This window comes from Pteropus medius, unplaced genomic scaffold (genome assembly GCF_902729225.1).
Source record: "Pteropus medius unplaced genomic scaffold, Ma_sr-lr_union100, whole genome shotgun sequence".
NCBI classification, from domain to species: domain Eukaryota; kingdom Metazoa; phylum Chordata; class Mammalia; order Chiroptera; family Pteropodidae; genus Pteropus; species Pteropus medius.
The window spans coordinates 57,849,630-57,869,827 of NW_024344378.1; the positions used below are offsets into that span (position 1 = coordinate 57,849,630).

Here is a 20,198-nt window from a genome sequence, read left to right on the forward strand (position 1 = left end):
ATACATACTCTTATTTCTTGATATATCATCTGTAGAAAATTTATTGACCCCTTACAATGGAAAATAATTGCTTCACATATATGCCTCTCCTGCCTCCCTTCGTTCTCCCAACAGTTCTTCTGTTATTTACTTTTATAAATTTACACTGTGTAATCATGCCTTGATTCTGCATTTCATCAGCTTCCGTGAGGGTAATGGACATGGCAGCTAGTTTGGTCTGTTCTTATACTTCTCACCCCTCTTTCTTTTTGGAAGCACTCCTCCCTTCTCTTCCATAGGTGAGCCAGCATGCTCCTGGCCAGCCAGTCAGTACGCTCCTTCTCTGTAGCCATGACAACTGTCTGAACACTGAGCACATTTCCCAACCCAGGCCACTAAACATCCAGAACTTTTACTACTAAAACTGCTCTCTTTTTCTCTGGGATAATCTCTGAAAGGGAAATGGAACCTTTGCTCTTATAGGGTCTTTCTAGGCCATGTGGAGAGATCCTGCCTGAGATGATTGCTCAGAGGTCAATAGCAGTGAGAGAGGGAGCTAATGAGAGAGAAATTGAGTTCTGATTATGGGAAAAACTGCTGGATCTGTCTCACCTGCGGCCTTGTTTTCCTCTTGACCTTCACAGCCATGTGAGACTGAATGTTTTGTTATTAGCGTCGATCAATTGTATTAGCTTTCTAACTAATACAGGGTCAATCACGGCATATCAAATATCCCATTGCATATAAGAAGAAAATTAATGACTATGCTTCCTGTATTATCTGTATGTTTCCTGTATTATCTCTCTGTGGCTGTTGTAACAAATTATCACAAACCGAGTGGCTTAAAACCTCAAATATCTTATAGTTTTGGAAGTCAGAAGTCCAAAGTGGATCTCATTGAGCAAAATTGCAGCATCTGCAGGACTGTGTTCAATCCTGGAGGTTCTAGTAGACAATCCGTTTTCTTGTTCCTTCTAGAGGCTGCCTGCCTTTCTTGGTTGTGATATTCTTCCTCCATCTCCATCACTAGTAATAGTGCGTTGAGTTCTCACATGGCATCACCCTGACCTCCTCTTTTGCCTTCCTCTTCCCCACTGAAGGACCCTTGGGATTACATTGAACCCACCTGGATAATCCAAGATACTCTTTCTATTTTAAAGTGAGTTCATTAGCAACCTAATTCCTTCTGGTACCTTACTTTCCCTTTGCCATTGTGATTATTTTTGACACTGCTTCTGATGTTTAATGTGTGTTTTTTCCCCAAGACCAATCAATTTTCCAATTCTCTAATATCGACACCAAATATCTAATTCTCTGACACAAACTGGTTGTCCTACAATTCAATTCAATTCTGACACCAAGTAACTGAGGTCAGCATCAGATCCTACAGAAGGTGCATAATTCACTTTTAAAAAATAGAATTCATAGAATTTCCTTTATATTTTAGTTTATATACAGTAAAATTCACTTTTAAGGTGGTACACAATTTTGTGAGCATTAAAGCATCATAATCAGGACATGGAACAGTTTTATCATCCCAAATTTCCCTTGTCCTTTCCCTTTATCTGTAGTCATTCCACTTGTCCCTATAGTTTTTCCTTTTTAAGATTGTCATATAAGACTTCTGGTCAAGATGGCAGAGTAGGTAAATGCTGTTCTCGCCGCCTCCTACAACCACATCAAAATTACAACTAAAGTGCCCACTTCAGCAGCACATATACTAAAATTGGAATGATGCAGAGAAGATTAGCACATCCTCTGCACAAGGTGACATACAAATTCGTGAAGCATTCATATTTTTAATAACTATGTATGGTGTCAGATGGGTACTAGGGTAAAGGGTTATCACTTTATAATTTATATAAATGTCTAATCACTATGTTGTACATTTGAAACTAATATAATATTGTATTTCAACTGTAATTGAAACTTTTTTAAAAATTAAGAAAAGAATATTAAATGTGGATCACAATGAGAATAAAATCTAAAATGTATTGAAATCTTAAAAAAATTACAACTAAATTACAGAACAACCACCACTGAAAACCACCTGAAGACTAGCTGAACAGATTCCTATAACTAAGGATATAAAGAAGAAGCCATGTCATGATGGGTAGGAGGGGTGGAGATGAGGAATGTGCAGGCCCTACATCCACGGTGTGGCAGTTAAGAAATGGCAGGGATATCTCGGCAGCAGAGGTTCTCCCCTGAGGAACAAGGAATTTCAATCTCACACTGGGCTCCCCAGCCCATAGCTCCAGTGCTGGAAAGAGAAGTCCCTATAACATCTGGCTGTTAAAAATAGTGGGGATTGAGGCTGAGTGACATGGAGGGCCACTGGAGAACCAGGCATTCCTCTTTAAGGGCTTGCACACTGATTTACTTACTCACAGACTCACTCACTCTGAGCTCCGGTGCTGGGAAGTAGCTTGAAAAGCACTAGTGACATATGGGGAGGAGCTAAATTGACTAGCTTTACGGTGGCAGGGGTCAGGACAGCTCACTGGGGACAAAAGTACTGGCTAACGCCATTGTTCCTTTGTTGAGCCCTCACCCCACCCAGTCAGTAGGTGCAGGCCTGAGCCAAATCTTAACACTCCATTAACTTGGCTAACTGTTCCCTGGCCCTGATGACCCCACCCCACCTAACTCAAGTGCATGGGCCGAAACTTTACAGTGGCTTTTCCAGACAAATAGCCTGTTTTGGCTTGCACTGTGGACTTTCTTAAAATGTCTCAAAAGCTCACAAATCCCAAATGAGCAGTGTTTGGCCTGGTGTGCCTTGTGTCTCTTGCTAAGTGGCTTCAAGCCCAGTACTAGTGGCAGCCAGCCTCGGTTCCCATTTTAACCTCTGCCCGGTACCTCCAAGCCCAGCACAGGTAGTAACTATCTGCATATCACTTTCGAGGTCCTACCAGGTGGCTGTGAAACAAGCACAAGCAGTGGCTGATCTTTCCTTGAACCAGAACTCCTCTCAAGAGGCCCCCAAAGTACCACACCTGGTGACTGGCTTCAGACCACAGCAGCACACCACTGTATAATCTTGGCAAACAACATACCCAAAGGGTGGACTCAACAGGCACCAGAGACCCGCTAAAGCGAATCCCGCTCCGTGGGGTCAGTCCCTACGCAACAGCTCATCTGCTGTAGTTATGGCCATTTCTCACAGTCTGTCAGCCTGAGTATCAATTCCTCCCAATGACATTGCAACAGCAATCAAAGCTTAATTACAACAGGAGAGAACACACAACTTCTGTCACCATTAATTACAACAGGAGAGAACACACAAAAATGACATCCCTGGAGCACCCAGTTTAGGCTATCAGGGGCAATGCGCCACTGAGCCCCAAGGGACATCTACTGCATAAGGCCACTCTACTAAGACTGGGAGACATAGCTCATCTATCTACATAGATAGAAACAAACAGAGAGAGTCAGCCAAGATGAGAAAGCAAAAAACATGTCCCAAATGAAAGAACAGGATATAACTCCAGAAAAAGAACTAAGCAAAATGAAGACAAGCATTGACCAGATGCAGAGTTTATAACACTGATTATAAGAATGCTCAATGAACTTAGGGGAAGAGTAAATGAATTCAGTGAGAGCTTTAACAAAGAGATGGAAACTATAAAAAAAGGATATAGAAAACATAAAAAAGAACAGTCAGAAATAATTAATATGATAAAAGAAATGAATACTACATTAGAAAAATCAACAGTGCTTTAAGGGAAACGGGATTGAACTAGCAATTTACAAGATAGCAGAAAACAACGAATCAGCACAGAAAAAAGAAATGAGTAAAAAAATGAGGATAATTTAAGGGACCTCTAGGACAATATCAAGTGTTCCAATATTTGCATCATAGAAGTACCAGAAGGACAAGAGAAAGAGCAAAGGATTTAAAACCTATTTGAAGAAGTAATGATGGAAAAATTTCCTAAGCTGGTGGAGGAAATAGATGTACAATCCCAGGAAATGCAGAGTCCCAAACAAGTTGAGTTCAAAGAAGCCCACACCAAGAGAAATTATAATTAAAATGCCAAAGGTTAAAGATGAAGAGGGAATTTTAAGAGCAGCAAGAGAAAAGCATTTGGTTATCTACAAAGTCACTCCCATAAGACTGTCAGCTGATTTCTCAACCGAAAATTTGCAATCCAGAGGGATTGGCATGAAATCTTCAAAGTGATGAAAAGCAAGGACCTACAACCAAGATTACTCTATCAGCAAAGCGATCATTTAGAATCGAAGGACAGATAGCTTCCCAATCAAGAAAAAGCTGAAGGAGTTCATCATCACCAAACCAGTATTACAATGTTAAAGGGAGTTCTTTAAAAAGAAGAAGAAAAAAGATAAAAAATATAAATAATAACAAAGCAATAACTACATACCTATCAGTAATTACTTTAAATGTAAATGGATTAAATGCTCCAATCAAAAGATGAAAAGTACCTGAATGGGTAAAAAAGCAAGACCTGTACATACAATGTCTATAAGAGACTCACTTCAGATTGAAAGACACACACAGACTAACAGTAAGGGTATGGAAAAAGATATTCCATGCAAATGGAAATGGAAAAAAAAAAACTGAGGTAGCAATACTTATATTAGGCAAAATAGATTTTAAAACAAAGACTATAATAAGAGACAAAGAAGGACATTACATAACGATAAAAGGATCAATCCAACAAGGGGATGTAACCCTTGAAAACATTTATGTACCCAACGTAGGAGCACCTAAATATGTAAAGCAAATATTGATGGACATAAAGGGAGAGACTGACAGTAAAACACCATACTAGGGAAATTTAACATTCCGTTCTCATCAATGGATAAATTATCTAGACAGAAAATCAATAAGAAAACTGGCCTTAAATGACACATTAGAACAGATAGATTTAATTGATATTTTTAGAGCATTACACCCAGGCAGCAGAATATATATTCTTTTCAAGAGCACATAGAACATTTTTCAGGAAAGACCACATGTTAGGCCACAAAACAAGTCTCAACAAATTGAAGAAGATTGAAATCATACCAAGTATCTTCTCCTATCACAATGGTATAAAACTAGAAATTATTTACAAGAAGAAAACTGAAAAACACACAAACACATGGAAGCTAAATAACATACTACTAAACAATAGATGGGTTAACAATGAGATCAAGGAAAAAGCCAAAATTTATCTTGAGACAAATGAAAATGAAGACACAAGATTTGATTGCTGTTGCAATGTCAAATCTATGGGTTGTAGCCGAAGCAGTTCTAAGAGAGAAATTTAAAGCAATACAGGCCTACATCAAGAAACAAGAAAAATCTCAAATAAACAATATAACTTTACATCCAAAAGAACTAGAAAAAGAACAGCAAACAAAGTCCAAAGTGAGTAGAAGAAAGGAAATAATAAAGATTGGAGCAGAAACAGATGAAATAGAGTCTTAAAAAACAATATAAAAGCTCAATGAAACCAAGAGCTGGTTCTATGAAAGGACAAACAAAATTGATAAATGTTTAACCACACTCAACAAGGAAAAAAAAAAGAGGATCCAAATAAAAAAATTAGAAATGAAAGAAGAGAAGTGATAACAGACTCTACAGAAATAGGACGGATTATAAAAAGTACAATCATATGCCAACAAATTAAATAACCTGGAAGAAATGTATAAATTTCTAGAACATACAATCTTTACAAGAAGAAATAGAAAATGTGAACAGACAACTAATGAAATTGAATGAGTAAAAAAAAAATCTGCCAACAAACAAAAGTCCTGGACCAGATGGCTTCAAAGGTGAATTTTACCAAATATTCAAAAAAGAATTAACATGTATTCTTCTCAAACTATTCCAAAAAATTGTAGGGAAGGGAAAGCTCTCAAACTCATTTTATAGTCCAACATTACCGATTCTAAAACCAGAGAAAGACATTACAAAAAAAAAATTATGGACCAATATCTCTGATGAACACTTACGTAAAAAATTCCAGCAGTATAGAAGAGTTCCAGTTGTCTGATATTCTCACGAGCAAAAATGTCAGATTTAAAATTTTTAGATATTAAATACAATGTGATTTTAACCCATTTTTCCCTAATGACAAATGAGGCTGATTTGCCATTGGTATTTCTTTTTCTGTTCAAATCTTTTTTCTTTTTTTATCAAGGTTTTTTGCTGTTGAGTTTTGAGATTAATTTTTGTGTTGATCTTGTTTCCTGTAGCCTTGCTGAAATCATTGATTAGTTCTGGGAGGGTTTTTTTTAAAAATGATATTTTGGAATTTTTAAAATGTAGATAATTATGTCATTTACAATAAGAACGAGTTTTTATTTCTCCTTTTCAATCCTTTGGTTTTTTTCCTGACATTGCAATCATAAAATTTCTAGTACTACATTGAATAAATATTCTGAGTAGACATCTTTGTTTTGTTCCCAGTCTTAGAGTAGTTTTGACCATCAAGTATAATGTTAGGTATATATAGTTTGTTTTTTTGTTTTTTGTTTTTTGTAAATGCTCTTTATCAGTTTGAAGTAGTGCCCTTGTATTCCTACTTTGTTGGGAGTTTTTTTTTTTTAATTATGAATGGGAATTGAATTTTGTCAAATGCTTTTTATGCATCAATTTGTGTGACCATATGCTTTTTCCTTATTAGCCTGTTGTTGTATGGATAACATTGGTGGATTTTCAAATGATGAACCAGCCCTGATACCTGAAATAAATTCTACTTGTTTGTGGTGTATAATTCTTTTATTTTTTTATTATTAAATTTATTAGGGTGACATTGGTTGATAAAATTCTATAGATTTCAAGTGTACAATTCAATAATACACCAGCTGTGTATTGTATTGTGTGTTCACCACTCAAATCAAATCTTCTGTCACCATATATTTGACTCCTTTTACTCTTATCCACCTCTTCCTTTCTCCCTTTCCCTCTGGTAACCACTAAACTGTTGTCCATATCTATGAGTTTTTGTTTGTCTTGTTTGTTATTTGCTTTCCATTTTATATCCCACATTTAGTGAAATCATAATTTTCAGCTTTTTCTGTTTGACTTATTTAGCTTAGCATAATTATCTCAAGATCCATTCATGTTGTTGCAAATGGCAGTATTTCATCTTTTCTTATGGCTAAGTAATATTCCATTGTATATATGTACCACATCTTCTTTATCCAATTATCCGTCAAAGAGCATTTTGGTTGTTTCAATGTCTTGGCCACCATGAATAGTGCTGCAATAAACATCGGGGTTCATATATCTTTATAGATAAATGTTTTCAAAATTTTATGTTAGATACCCAGAAGAGGGATTGCTGAGTCATATGGTAATTTTATTCTTAATTTTTTTGAGGAAACTTCATACTGTTTTCCATAGTGGCTGTACCAATTTTCATTTCAACCAGCAGTGTATGATGGTTCCTTCTTCCCTACAACCTCCCCAACACTTATTACTTCTCTTGTTGATAACATCCATTTTTATAAGTGTGAGGTGGTATCTCATTGTAGTTTTGATTTGCATTTTCCTAATAGCTAGTGAAGTTGAGCATGTTCTTGTATATCTGTTAGCTATTTATATGTCTTCTTGGGAGAAGTGTCTGTTCAGGCCCTCTGCCCATTTTTAAATTGGATTGTTTTTTTTGTTGCTGTTGTTATTGAGTTGTATGAGTTCTTTATATATTTTGTGTGAGTCCTATGAGTTCTTATCAGAGGTGTTGTTTGCAAATATCTTCTCCCATTCAGTTGATTACCTCTTTGTTTTGTTGATGATTTCTTTTGTGGTGCAGAAGCTGTAATTCTTTTTATATATTGTTGTATTGGATTTGCTAATGTTTTGTTCAGATTTTTACATTAAGTTTGCAAGAGATATTAGTCTATTATTTCCTTTTTCTTTTGTCTTTATCTGGTTTGCATTTAGGTAATACAGGCTTCATAAAATGGTTTGGAAATTGTTCCTTCCTCTTCTATTTTGGGGAAGAGATTGTGTAAAACTGGAGTTAATGCTTCCTTAAATGTTTGATGAAATTCTCAAGGGAAACCACGTAGGCTTGGTTATTTACTTTTCCAGAGCTTCTCAATTAGTAATTAAGCTTATTTAATGATTTTAGGGCTATTCAGATGGTCTGTTTCAACTTGGCTTAGTCTTGTAGTTTCTGGATTTTGAGGAATTGGTCCATTTTTTCTAAGTTTCAAATTTACAAATGTAAAGTTGTTCATAGCATTTCTTTATTATCTTTTAAAAGCTGTAAGATCTGTATTGATGTCCTCTTTCCATTCTTGATATTTATGATTTGAGTGGCCTTTATCTTTATTTTTTATCTTGTTAGAGATTTATTAATTTTACTGGTTTTTTGAAGAATCAACTTTTTGTTTCCCAGATTTTCTCCATTGCTTTCTTATTTTTAATTGAGATTTCTTATCTTATCTTTATTATTTCCTTCTTTCTGCTTGCTTCAGGTTTATTTTTATTTTATTTTTCTATGTTATTAAGGTGGGAATTTAGATTATTAATTTAATACCTTTCTTAGTTTCTATTAGTGATATTAAATTTCCTCTCAGCACTGCTTAAGACATGTTGTAATATACAACATGTTGAGATTTTTTAATATTTCAATATATTATTTTTAAATTTTCTTTTAATTTTGTGTACTAAAAATTTTTATTGAGAACTTCCTCTTTGATGTATGTATCATTTAGAAGTTTAATTTCCAAGTACTTAAAGATTTCCTGTTGTCTTTGTTTTTGTTTTCTAGTTTAATTCTATTGTGGTCAGAGAACACACTCTGTTAGATTTCAATTCTTTTAAATTTATTGAGGTTTGTTTCATAGCCCAGGATATGGTTTATCTTGGTGAATAGTACAGGGACATATCAAAAATTCTGCTGTTATTGGATGGATTGTTCTATATATATCAATTAAATCCTGTTGGCTGATTGTGGTGTTCAGAACTTCTATATTCTTGTTGATTGTCTGAGTAGCAGTTTTATGAGTTTCTGAGCAAGACATTGAAGTCCCAAACTATAATTTTGGATTTATGCATTTCTCCTTTTTGGTCTCATCAGTTTTTACTTTATGTACTTTGAGGCTCTGTAGTGTGTACATATATAGAATTGTTATGTTTCCCTCCTGAACTGATCTTTTTATCATTATGTAGTATCCTTCCTTATTTCTAGTAGTTTTCCTTGTTCTAAAATTTACTTTATCAGATATTAATACGACCGCACCTGATTTTTTAAATTAATGTTTGTATTGTGTATCCTTTCCCATCACTTTACTTTCAACCAACCTCTGTCATTGAATTTTAAGTGAGACTTTTATAATCAACGTGTAGTTGGGAGTAAAAAAACCAAACCTTTCTGTCAATTTCTGTCATGCTAGGTGTATTTACATTACATTAAGGTAATTTCTGATATGTTAGGGGCTAAATCTGCCATTTTATTATTTGTTTTATGTTTGTTTCCTGTGGTTTTTCTTCTGTTGCTCTTTTCTTGCCTTCTTATGATTTACTGGAACACTTTTTAGGATTCTATCTCAATTTATTTATCATGTTTATGAGTGTATCTCTTTGTATAGGTTTCATAGTATTTGCTCTGGGTATTACAATACACATATATGTCTTATCGAAGTCTACAAATATCAACATTTAACACTTTCAGTAACACATTGAAACCCTGCCTGTTTGCAGCCTCTGTCATGCATGCTGAATGTGTGAAGAGAGCCTATCCCGCCTCATCTATAATCTTCAATAGTATATTTGGCATGACAGATTATTATACTCTATTCCTTTTCTGCATACTCTCCCATGAACCTACTATCTTCCAGAAATGTATAGGAGTCTCATTCATTAATGTCCCTCTTTTCCTTTTGCTTCTGCCTTACAGGTTTGTTTTTTTTTTTCATTTTAATTTATAAGCTTAAATTTCAGTGATGTCTACAGAAGAACAAGAGGTGAAGGAATAAAGGTATGGAAAACTCGAACGGCTCTTTAAAGGCATATAGTAGGAAGAGTCTGGACTTTTCTTTGGGTAGACCTCGCGAGTCCTGAGTTAGCATTGCTCACTCATTCACCATGTGGTTTGGGTGGGTGTGTGATTACACCGAGTCCCAGCATCCTCCTGAACAGCACACAGTATTGCTGAGAGGATAAGTGAAATGGCATGTGTGAGGAGTCTGGTTCAGTACCTGGCACAGAGCAGGTGCCCAATAAAAGACTCTCGTTATTTGTATGACTGCATCATGGTCCAAAGCTGAGTGCTGGAAGGGTGTGCCATGTCCCCCTAGGGTGACCACAGGCCTCTTTCACTGGCAATTCCTGAAACAAGTGTGACTAAACTACTTTTGGCAAGGAATGTCCCAGGAGATGTGTCCCCATTGGAGGAGACAACTTCTTGGTGGCTGACTGAGAGTACGGGAGTGGATCAGGGTAATTTCAAGAAAGTAATTGGCTACTACGCTCTATCTTTTGGAGGCTCCACCCACCTCACTTTAAACAATAAAACCACCATATCCAACATCATTACATGCAATTTATGTATAACTATGTAAGTTGTATATAACTACTATGAAATCACAAATTCACTGGTTCAGCAGTCCCCAACCTTTTTGGCACTGGGGACTGGTGCTCTTATGAGAATTTAATGCCTGATGATCTGAGGTATAGCTGAGGTGGTGATGCTAGCACTGGGGAATGGCTGCAAATACATATGAAGCTTTGCTCGCTCACTGGCTGCTCACCTCCTGCTTTGTGGCCTGGTTCCTAACAGACCATGGACTGGTACCGGTCTGTGGTCCAGGGGCTGGGGACCCCTGCACCAGTTGACATAATGTTACTAATTTTAGTAGGCATTTAATTAATTGAAGGCATGTTATTAAAATGCCTACATATTGTAAGGCATTTCATGAATAAGACATTTTTGCAGTTTTATTTCAGAACAATTTTATAGTCAGGAGACAGAGTCCAAGTTCATAGGGCAGCCTCAGCCTTGGTACCCCAACTCCCAGCAGGGGTGAGTCTAGGCCAGGGGTTAGTTCTCTTCTGAAAGTGAGGTTCAGGTATGGGGTCAGCATGGGGGGGATATTACTATTGTTATTGCTGTTTTATTACTGCTAGTACTGGAAATACACATGAACTTCTGTGTGGTTGGCATTGGAGAGTAAACATGAATGACAGGCAAAGTTCTTCTCTTATAAGGCTCACATTCTTGGGGCCAGAGAGACAGATACCCTTTCCCCCTAATACAGTGGTCCCTAACCTTTTTGGCACCAGGGACCAGTGCTCCTATGACAATCTAATGCCTGATGATCTGAGGTAGAGTTGAGGCAGTGATGGTAGCACTGGAGAGTGGCTGCAAATACAGATGAAGTTTTGCTCGCTTGTCCACCACTTACCTCCTGCTGTGCGGCGCAGTTCCTAATGGCCACGGACCAGTACCAGTCTGCAGCCTGGGGGGTTGAAGACCCCTGCCCTAATAAATAGACAATGAGTACAAAATGCAATAACTTCCCTAATGAGAAAAACCAAGGGACAGAGAGAACATAAAGGGGGATTAGAATTTAGAAAATGAAATGAAGAGTGGTCTCTGTGATGGAGTGAGGAAGACGAAGCTGAGGCTCAGAGAACTAAAGTTACTTACCCCAAGGCCACCTCCTGGTCATGACAGGGCTATTGGGCTGTCCCTCTTTGCTTTGCACTCCTGATTGTGTCAGCCTGTTGGGACCAGGGTCTGAGTCAGGGCAGAAACTATGGCACTGTGGGTATGCGGCCCCACTGGAGAAGGTTAAGAAGACTCATGTAGGCCAGAGCTCGAGCCTTCTGGGCTTAGCCTTCAAAGGAATGACTCAGACTCCAGTGTTCTATTCTCCACCCCACTACCCTGGATTTTTCTGGCTCTAATTTGGAGAGTTCAAGAGTGAGACCTTCTATTTGCAAAATGATGACTGAGAAGTCAGATCATAAAGAACTTTATGAAAATAAACAGATCCAGAGGGGGTGAATGATTTGTCCAAGATCACACAGCTGACCTGCTCTTTTCACTGCTGTGGCTATATTCCTAGGAAACTTACAGAGACCCAAAAGAATGCATCACTAATGGTATAATTTCCTGTAAGGTATTTTTACCTGATGATATGATCCTACATGCATGCACATGTGTACATGTATACACACACATACACACACACACACAAATACACACACCTGACTTTTCAAACTTTTGGAGCCAGTGAGGAATGTATTCAGGCCTAAGACAATAACTGCTGGATTTTTTTCTCATTCATTAGCAGAAAAAAAAAAAAAAAAGCAGCCCTCCAAGCCCACAGCTGTAGAGATCTTCCTGAGCAGTCATCAATCTTTAATCACATTATAGAGGACAGGATGATCTGTGACTAAGAAATCTGCTTAGTTGATAACTCATTTCTGTGGCTGGGCCAAATTTTTAAGCAGTGATAGCACACCCCACGGAAACCCAGAATCCAATTAGGGCTAGGGCTGCATCATTTCTCATCTCTCATTGTCTTCTATAGCCCCAGCCATCCATCTTTCTTGGCTGAAGGCTCCCTGAGGTCTGCAAGACAAACTTCTGACCCTCCCACTGGGGGCCTGGGCTGTCCTGATCTTCACAGCAGCCACAGGTATTAGAATCAAAGCTTGAAGGGATAGGCTCTTCTTGGTCTCTGGGACTGGGATACTCAGGACAATTCCAGGCTTTCATTACTTCACTCCCACCTAGTCTTGCAGATCCTGGGTATTTTCAAAGCCCACCCACACAGAGAGCCATTCTCATGAGGCTGCATGGATTGCTTATTGGCAACAAATGCTGAAGCAGAGATTATTAGGAAATCGGACATGAGAATTTTAACAATACAGAAAGCAGCCCTCAAAGATTTAGTCAGTTTCATTCATACAAAAATGCAAATGTATTATTAGCTAAGGGCTACATGGCTTGGCATCTGGCCATAAGACCAGAGTTTGGATTTTTCTGAGATTCATACTCACCTCCAAAATTCTAGGACTATAAAGGATATTTTTCCTTGAAATTTCTGGTGGACACATTTTTTCCATGGGCTCAGCTTCCTCGTTTTATGAAGACTTCATTTGTTCTATTACATTTCCCCCCCAATTCAGCCTCTTCATTTTATGAACTATTTAGATAAAGGACCGGCTGCTCTAAAAATTGGGTCTAGAAGGATTCTGAGTTCTAACTGGGCACAGAGTAGAAGAATGCCATATTCAATTGGAAAGCCCTCCGTGTATCCCAGAGGGTGAGAGGTCACATGTGCCAAATGATTTGTTTTCTTTGCATTGAACCATTCTAAGCTCTGAGAGGGGTCCTATTAAAGAAGATAAATAGATCTGGCCCTTAAGTTATTCTCAGTGTAGCAGGGATGATGAGCCAGGAAGCACTCCCAAGTAAATAAATGGTGCCCTAACTGAGGCAGATGCAAGCTTCAGTATGCCACACTGTCCAAGCACATAGACCTCAGAGTTGGATATTACTCAGTACAAATCCTGCTTCTGACACTAAACTGCAGGGCGTCAGTGGACTAGTTATCTAAATGCTCAGAGCCGCAATATCTTCATCTATAAAATGAAGATAATAATACCTATCTCACAAGGTAGTGTGATCATCAGTATGATCATGATATCAGATTCTGAAGCATTAGGTGCTTACTTCATAGTAATGATTACTATTATAATTATCATTGGTGTTGAAATACAGGCCTTTAAACTTTGTCTTGGGTGCAGAGAAGGCTTCACAGAGAGGCACTCTTTGAATTGCAGGTGGTACACAGGCAGCCTTCACTAGAAGACAGAAGCCATTCAACACAGAGGAGGACATTCTTCCCCCTTGGTTAGGAAAACCTAAACTATTGAAATAGAAAAAATATTAGGGTCAAAATTCAAGACAACTTTTCTGAAATAAAGGAAAATTTGAATTTGCTGACTGAAAGATAAATTGATACAAAGTAGTCAACACTGAAACAAAGCCTGATAAATGAATGTTTGACTAAAAGAAAAAAAATTCTAAGGTTGTCTAGTGAAAAACTATCCCTCCAAAAAAATCAAGTGAAAACAACGCCCCCTCCACCAAAAGAAATCACAAAAAACAAACCAAGAGAAGCACTTCCAGAATGCAGAATAAGGACTTCTGAAAATATGGTCCTCCGTAAAAGCAATGAGAATGCTTGTGAAAATTGTCAAAATCAACTTTTTCAGATATCTGGATATTAACCAAAGGCTCTCAACAATATAAGCATCATTAGTCAAGAAAATGGTTGAATCATGGCAAGAATCGCAGTTTTATGGTGTTTTAACTTGCCTTATTCCCATCCTCCTCTCAAGCTCCATGGTAGACTTGAAAAGCAAAGACCTCACAGCCATGGTAGCTGTGGAAACCACTGGAGAAGTGATTAAAAGAAAAAACCTGGGGAATGAGATATTCATAGGAGTTTGGAAAAACTATGTCATATTCCTGGAATTCTAGAAGGCCACATACATGTGCTGGGTTGTACACATGCCCAAGAAAGACCTGCATAGGGCTTAACCTCTGATTGACTTGACTTTGAGGCTCTGATCAAGCATTTTAAGTCGCTTCCTGGAGTATTGAAGATATGCTCCAACACACACACACACACACACACACACACACACACACACACACACACACACTTCATAACAAAGGTAGGGAGACTGAATGGTTCAGGCATTAAAGGAAACTGTTCATTATTAGCTGACCACAAAATTAACCAATGAGAGACATCATTAGCATCATGTGACAAAGATACAGGCTTTAGATAATTAGTCCCCAAAAGTCCTAATAGATAGAAACAGAAAGAGCAGCAGGAGCAGTAATAACAACAAACAAATAGAAAAAGTATCAACAGAAGCAAGAAAAACCCTAAAAGAAGTTTGATTTTCAGAGTTGACTGATTTCCAAAGTTTTCACATTACATTATTTAAAATGTCCAGTTTTCAAGAAAAAAATTATGAGAAATGCAAAAATGCTAAGTGAAATAAGTCAGAGAAAGACAAATACCATATGGTTTCACTTATTTATGGAATCTAAAAAAACAAAACAGGAAAATCAGTCAATAGAAACTCAGTGAGCAAGTACAGCATTGAACTTACTATTGAAGACTTAAAAATTTTGTTTTGTTTTTCAATTTGAATACAGAAATTTATTTTATTATTATTTTCCCACCCTAAATGATTTATTTTTTAATGCAGTATTTACATGAGCTTTAACTCAGCCAGGAGAAAAGTGAGTGGAAGAAGCTCATCTTTGCAGGGTAGGGTAAGAGTTGGGTGAGGGAGCGCTGGCCGTCAGCAGCAGGGTATCCAGACAGAGGGGCTGGCTGGGTGTTAGGTGATGGTCTGGAGGAATCCTGCAGCCCACAGAGAGCAACGGGTGACAGAAGCTCCCTCGGAATTTCAGTGGTTCGGTGGCAGCTTCACCCTGGTGCCAGAGTCCTGCCAGCAACTGAGCCTCCCCTAGTGTCCCCACCAGAGTAAGGACCAACCCTGGAAGAGATTCCTGGTGCCTCTGATACTGGGCTCAAGGGTTTCCTCTGAGTAGCTCTGGAGCCTTTGGCTTGAGTTTCACCCTTACCTGCCGCTCATTTCCCCCAAATGAAGTCTAGGCCAGAAAAAGAACTGTGCGTTGAAGTAGAGGGGTTGTTGGAGAGGCTGCAGAGGATGACTGTGTCCCCAAGGCTCTTGTGGGGCTGCAGCCAATCTGTCCAAGGATGTGGCTTCTGCCCAACACCCTAATCCCTGCTGGGGCAGAGCTGAGGCCAAAGCCTCCCCTTCTGCTTTACGAGGTCAGTCTTTCCCACTCTGTGAGCTGTTTTTTTAAAAAAAATTAATTTATTTTTTCTTTAACTATAGTTGGTATACAATATCATATTAGTTATATTAGTTGCAAGTGTACAACATAGTGATTCAAGGCAGAGTGATTTTTATACCATACAATGTGATCACCTCACTAATTCTAGTAGTCAGATGTCATCTGTGTAAACTTATCACAATATTATTGACTATATTTCTTTTACTCTTTTTCCCCGATCTTCCTACCCTCTCCCTATGGCAACCACTCCTTTGGTCTCTGTTTCTTTGACTCTGTTTTGTTACATTTTGTTTGTTCTTTGTTTTGTTTAGTTTTGTTTTAGATTCCACGTATAAGTGAAACCATATGATATTTGTCTTTCTCTGTCTGACAATTTCACTTAGCGTAATACCCTTTAGGTCCATCTATATTGTTACAAATGGCAAGATTTCATTCTTTTTTACTGCTGTGTAATATTCCATGATATATATATATATATATATATGTATATATATATGATATAGATATATAGATTATATATATCATGATATATAGATTATATATACATATATATATGTATATATATATGATATAGATATATAGATTATATATATATATATCTATATCATATATATAACATCTTCTTTATCCATTCATCTATCAGCGGATACTTAGGTTGCTTCCACATCTTGGCTACAATGAACATAGGTGTGCATATGTTTTTTTGAATTAATGCTTTTCATTTTCTTTGGATAAATATCCAGAAGTGGAATTGCTGGGTGTATGATAGATTTATTTTTAGTTTTTTGAGCAATCTCCTCAAAAACAGTACAGTCCATACTGTTTTCCACAGTGACTACATCAATTTGCAGTTCCAACAGCAGCGCACAAGTGTTCTGGTTTCCTCACATCCTCACCAACATTTGTTGTTCGTTGTCTTTTTGTTAATAGCTATTTTGACTGGTGTGAGGTAGTATCCAATTATGGTATTGATTTGCATTTCTCTGATGATTAGTGATATTGAGCATCTTTTCACATATCTGTTGACCATCTGTATGTCTTCTTTGGAGAAACGTCTCTTCATACCCTCTTACCATTTTTTGATCAGATTATTTTTTGTTATTGAGTTGTGTGAGTTCTTTATATTTTGGCTATCAATCCCTTATTGGATATATCATTTGTGAATATGTTTTATCATCCAGTAGGTTGTCTTTTGTTTCGTTGATGGTGTCTTCCATTGTGCAGAAACTTAAATTTGATCAAGTTCCATTTGTTTATTTATTTTTGCTTTTGTTTCCCTTGCTTGGAGATGTATCCAAAAAGACATTACTCAGATTGATGTCAAATAATTTACTAACTATGTTTTCTACTAGGACTTTTATGGTTCCAGGCTTTGCATTTAAGTCTTTAATCCATTTCGAATTTATTTTGTACGTAGTGTAAGACAGTGGTCCAGCTTCACTTTTTTTGCATGTATTTGTCCAGTTTCCCTACCACCACTTGTTGAAGAGACTCTCACTTCTCCATTGTGTATATTCTTGCCTCCTTTGTTGCAGATTAATTGACCATATAAGCGAGGGTGTATTTCTGGGCTCTCTATTCTGTTTCATTGATCTATGTGTCTGTTTTTGTGCCAGTACCATACTGTTTTGATTATCATTGCTTTGTAGTACAGTTTGAAATCAGGGACCATGATACCTCCAACTCTATTCTTCTTTCTTAAGATTGCTTTGGCTATTCAGAGTCTTTTGTGATTCCACATAAATTTTAGGATTACTTGTTCTAGTTCTGAGAAGAAAGTTCGTTGGTATACTGATAGAGATTGCATTGAATCTGTAGATTGTTTTAGGTAATCTGGTCATTTTAACAATATTAATCCTTCCAATCTATGAACATAATAAATGCTTCAATTTATTTTTGTCCTTTTCAATTTCTTTCTTCAATGTCTTATAGTTTTATTAGCACAGGTCTTTAACTTTCTTGATTAATTTTATTCCTAGGTATTTATTCTTTTTGATGCAATTGTAAATGGGATTATTTTTTAAATTTCTCCTTCTAATTATCTGTTATTATTGTATAAGAATGCAATGGATTTATGTACATTAATTTTGTATTCTTATGAATTTTTAAATTAATTCTATTATTTTTTGGTGGATTCTTTAGAGTTTCTATATATACTATCATGCCATTTGCCAATAGTGACAGTTTAACCTCTTCTTATCCAATTTAGATGCATTTTATTTATTTTTTTCTTGTCCGATTGCTGTGTCTAGGATTTCCAAAACTATATTGAATAATAGTGGTGAGAGTGGGCATCCTTGTCTTGTTCCTGGTTTTAGAAGAATTTTCAGCTTTTCATCATTGAGTATGGTGTTAGCTGTGGGCTTGTCATATATAACCTTTATCAAGTTGAGGTAATTTTCTTCTACACCCACTTTATCGAGAATTGTTATCATAAATAGATATTGAATTTTGTCAAATGCTTTTTCTGTATCTATTGAGATAATCAGTATATTGTTTAGAATTTTGGCGTCTATGTTCATTAGGGATGTTGGCTCATAATTCTTTTTTCATAATGACTTTGTCTTGTCTTGGTGTCAGGGGAATGCTTGTCTCATAGAATGAGTTTGGAAGCATTCATTCCCATTTAATTTTTTGGAAAGTTTGAGAAATATAGGTGCTAATTTTTCTTTAAATGTTTGGTAGAATTCACCTATGAAGCCATCTGGTCCTGGACTTTTGTTTGTTGGGAGTTTTTTTGATTACTGCTTCAATTTCATTGTTTGTAATTGGTCTCTTCAGACTCTCTGTTTCTTCCTGGTTTTGTCTTGGAATTTTTTCCATTTCTTCTAGATTGTACAAATTTTTGGCATATAATTGTTCATATTACTCTTTAATGATCCTTTGTATTTCTGTATATTAAGGACTTTAGATCAACTCTTACAAACATGTTAAAAAAAACTAAAGGAAACCGTGTCTAAAGAATTAAAGGAAAGTATGATATCTCACCAAATAGAGAATATAATAAAGATATAAAAATTATTTTAAAAAAAGCCAGATGGAAATTCTGAAATTTAAAAGTACAATAATTGAAATACAACTACTCTAGAGGGGCTCAGTGAACTTGAATCAGTGAACTTGAAGGTAGGTCAAGTGAGATTGTACAGCCTGAGGGACAGGAAGAAGAAGAAAAATGAACAGAGCCTCAGAGACCTGCGGAACATCATCAAACATACCAACATGGGTATAATGGGAATTCTAAAAGGAGGGGACAGATAAAAAATGGCAGAACAAATATTTGAAGAAATAACTGACATTAGGTCTCCAAATCTGGTTAAAAAATTAATCTACTCACTTTGAACTCCAAGTAGAATAAACCCCAAAAGATTCACACCTAGATACATCAGAGACAAATTGTCAAAACAAAGAATCTTGGAAGTAGCAAGAGAAAAGCAACCTATTGCTTACAAGCAATTCTTAATAAGTTTAATAGCTTACTTCCCATTAGAAACCATGGAGACTGAAGGCAATGGGATGACACATATTCAAGGTGCTGAGAGAAAAGGACTGGCAACCAAGAACTCTATATGTAGCAAAGCTATCCTTGAAAAAACAAAGAAGAAATTCCCAGTTAAACAAAAAAATGAGAGAAATCATCACTAGCAGAACTCACCTACGAGACACAGTAAAAGGAGTCTTGGGCTGAAATGAAAGGACATTAGACAGTAACTTGAATGCACACAAAGAAATAAAGAGCACTGTAAGATGATTACAATATGTAAATATAAAAGAGTACATGTATCTTTGTAACTATTTTCTTATCCTATCTGATTTAAAAGACAACTGCATAAATAATTATAAAACTGTATCAATGGGTTTATAATGTATAAGGATGTAATTTTTATGACAATAACATACTTAAAAGTTGGTTAACATAATAAAATTAATCAAACTGTATACCACATCAATAGTATGATGGACAAAACTACATAATCTCAATAGATGCAGAAAAAGCATTTGACAAAACAGCACCTTTTCATGATAAAAACACTAATGAACTAGAAATAGAAAGTGACTTCTGAAACCTGATAAAGAGCATATACAAAAAAACATATATAACATCATACTTAATGTTGAAAGACTGAATGCTTTCATCCTAAGACCAGGAAGAAGGCAAGGAAGGCTGCCCTCACTACTTCTATTCAGCATTGTACTAGAGGTACAAGACAGGGCAATCACATAAATAAATAAATAAAATTAATTAATTAATTAATTAATTTGTATCGGTGGGGAAGAAACAAAACTATATTCACAGATGATATGAGTTAAAGATTTCACGAAATAATTATTAGAACTAGTAATGAGTTCAACTAGTTTACAGATACAAAATCAATATGAAATTCAATTTTA

General features: G+C 36.5%; 1 non-coding gene across 1 annotated transcript; it reads left to right on the forward strand.

The window, feature by feature from the left end:
- Positions 1–1,675: 1,675 nt before the first annotated feature.
- Positions 1,676–1,781, forward strand: LOC120609772 (U6 spliceosomal RNA). Its single transcript, XR_005654835.1, has one exon. It is a non-coding gene; the product is annotated as a U6 spliceosomal RNA (small nuclear RNA).
- Positions 1,782–20,198: the final 18,417 nt, after the last annotated feature.